Here is a 3196-nt window from a genome sequence, read left to right as displayed (position 1 = left end):
TGGGAAAATTCCAATGTCATCGGTACCCCGGAGACGCTGTGTCCCATCGCTCGTGCGCTGACCACAACACGACGTGGAAACCCACTTAAATGTTGATAACCTGCTATTGTGGCAGCTGTAACCGAGCTAACAACTGCGCCAGACACTCCTTGTCTCGAGTAGGCGTTGCCGACCTCAGCGCCGTAATTTGACAGTTTACATATCTCTGTATTTGAATACGCATGCCTAAACCAGTCTCTTTGGCGCTTCAGTATATATACACAGCGAAGATTTTACACTTATGAGACACTCTGCAGTTACGAAATGGTGACAGTCTTTTTACATGCACAGAGACGTAGTCAGAGGAACAGTGACCAAGAAACCCAAAAGCACTCCGTACTCAGCCACAAGTGGCCCATCGGGACCATCCGACCGCCGTGCCATCCTCAGTTGAGGATAGGAGGGGCGTGTGGTCAGCACACCGCTCTCCCGGTCGTTATGATGGTTTTCTTTGACCGGAGCCGCTACAAGTCGGTCGAGTAGTTCCTCATTTGGCATCACGAGGCTGAGTGCACCCCGAAAAGTGGCAACAGCGCATGGCGGCTGGATGGTCACCCATCCAAGTGCCAGCCACGCCCGACAGCGCTTAACTTCGGTGATCTCACGGGAACCGGTGTATTCACTGCGACAAGGCCGTTGCCTTACGAAGAAAACAAGGCTTGTGATAATTGCGTCGCTTATCCTGTCGCGTCCATCGTAACGGAGTATCGCAGCGATAAAGTGATCAAAGAATCATATGTAACGTACATATTTTAGAGAAGCATTCTTTGATTCCAATATCATTTAGATTTTTCACCATTCGCGCCGCATGAAGCCACATTACAAAAGCTTCTGAATTCGGAACAAACAAGAGCATGGCAAGGAAAGCATTTTTGAAGAAGAGAAATTTGTTAACATCGAGTATAGGTTTAAGTGTCAGGAATTCGTTTCTGGAAGTATTTGTATGGAGTGTAGCCATGTACAGAAGTGAAACATGGACGATAAATAGTTTGGAGAAGAAGAGAATAGAAGCTTTCGAAATATGGTGCTACAGAAGAATGCTGAAGATTAGATGGGTAGATCACATAACTAATGAGGAGGTATTGAATGGAACTGGGGAGAAGAGGAGTTTGTGGCACAGCTTGACTAGAAGAAGGGATCGGTTGGTAGGACATGTTCTGAGGCATCAAGGGATCACCAATTTAGAATTGGAGGGCAGCGTGGAGGGTAAAAATCGTAGAGGGAGACCAAGAGATGAATACACTAAGCAGATTCAGAAGGATGTAGGTTGCAGTAGGTACTGGGAGATGAAGAAGCTTGCACAGGATAGAGTAGCATGGAGAGCTGCATCAAACCAGTCTCAGGACTGAAGACCACGACAACAACAACAAGATCATCCTGTGTAAACATTTTATATTTTATATAGTTTAAATTTTAGGGTAGAATCATTGTACTATACGCTGATGACCCAAAACCTTATGACCACTGCCTTCCGGGCGTTGGATGCAGACTGGTGGCGTGCCAGGCAGGTGACCCGGTAATAAGGTGTGTAAGCGGAGCAGACACGGACGGGGCATAACCTTAGCGAAGATATGGGCTGCAAATGTGGAATAGGCTGAGATAAGTGACATCGACAAAGTTCAGATTATTATTAAGCAGAGCCTGGGAACGAGGATCTTTAAAACGGCAAAGCTGGTGGGATGTTCACGTGCTTCTGTCGTGAGCGTCTACGAAACGACAGTGAAACTACCACTAAGACCTAAATGTTGGACGTCCACGACTCTTCACAAAACGTGGGGTTCGGAGGCTTGTCTGCTCTGTGCAGTATGATAGATGATCTGTGGCATCTCTGCCGAAAGTGCACAATGTTGGTGCACTCGCAAGGTGTTTCGAAGCACACAGTTAATCGTACACTGTTGAACATGTGGCTCCGCAGCTGACCACCCCTACGCGTTCATATGTTAACGATATCTTTAGTTGCGATTGATGGGAGCACGGGACCATCGGGAATCGACCGTCGATCAATGGAAACGAGTCGGCTCTTCAGTTGTATCACATTCCAGCTACGTTAGGTCGATAGTCGTCTCCGCAAACGCCATCGTAGATGCGAACGGTGGCTCGAAACGTGCAGCGAACCACGGTCGCAAGCTGGTGGGAGCAGTATCATGCTATGGGAGACGCTCTCCTGCGCATGCACGGGGTCTGTGGTGGTGATCGAAGACACGCTGACAGCTGCAAACCACATGCATTCCTTCATGCTTGGTGTCTTCCCCAACAGCAATATCATCTTTCAGCAGTACAATTGTCCGTACTTCGGAGTTAGAAGCGTGATGTAGTGGTTTGAGGACCATTATAGTGAACTCATGTTGATGTCTCGGCGAGCAAATTCTCCAGATGTAAACCCTACGGAACCCACTTGGGTCGCTATCGTGCGCCATTACCGCTTGCACAACTCGGCGGACAAACCTCCACCAACGTATCAACAACCAGTAGGATCCTTGATACGCAAAATCAGAAACTTATTCCGTTCCAAAGATGGTCAAGCAAACTATTAAGCCGGTGGTCATAAAGTTTTGCCTTATCGGTGTGTGTTGCACTTGATCATTGATATTCTCCCGCTCTCTTTCTCCCAAGTATCACCGTTAATCACAAGCGAAGCTCACGCAGTACTCTGCACTGAGTTGTCGATTTGCTGAGAAACTGAACTTGTTACAGGAACGAGGTCACTACTGTAATATATTGATTATTCCTTGTCACTGTAGTGTTATCTTGAAGCTGTGAGAAAGGAGGACAGGCGTTCCAAGGCGAGGAAGCAGAGACGATGCTGAGGGTAGGCGAAACTAGGAGAGATATTGTTACATGAAGTAAGCCGTAAGGGGAGAGCCTTGCGAAAATGCAGACGCCCCCCAGATGCGGCCCCAGGGCGCTAGTTACTCATCAAGGAATCAACATGTAACTTCATATGTCGTTTAGACGCTGTGGTAGGTTGTCACCGTAGAACTTTGTAAACCAACAGGCACGTAGTAGCGTGTAAATTCAGCTTGATACCAGCCCCGAGAACAGCAACGTCAGTAGGCTCACAAGGGTTATAAAGAGAGCGAAAACGCCAAAACCTATTGAGTTAGCAGCCCCTACTCCAGGGAGCCAGAGGGGCGGGGCCAAATGTATAACAATAATG

The 3196-nt window shown here is 47.7% G+C and overlaps 1 pseudogene; it reads right to left on the bottom strand.

Annotated features, from left to right (window-relative positions):
• Positions 1-563: 563 nt before the first annotated feature.
• Positions 564-680, bottom strand: LOC124717594 (annotated as a pseudogene).
• Positions 681-3196: the final 2516 nt, after the last annotated feature.

The sequence above is a fragment of the Schistocerca piceifrons genome, chromosome 9 (assembly GCF_021461385.2).
Source record: "Schistocerca piceifrons isolate TAMUIC-IGC-003096 chromosome 9, iqSchPice1.1, whole genome shotgun sequence".
Classification (NCBI taxonomy): domain Eukaryota; kingdom Metazoa; phylum Arthropoda; class Insecta; order Orthoptera; family Acrididae; genus Schistocerca; species Schistocerca piceifrons.
Note: the sequence above shows the minus strand (reverse complement) of the source record. Positions and strands in the feature narration are given on the sequence as shown.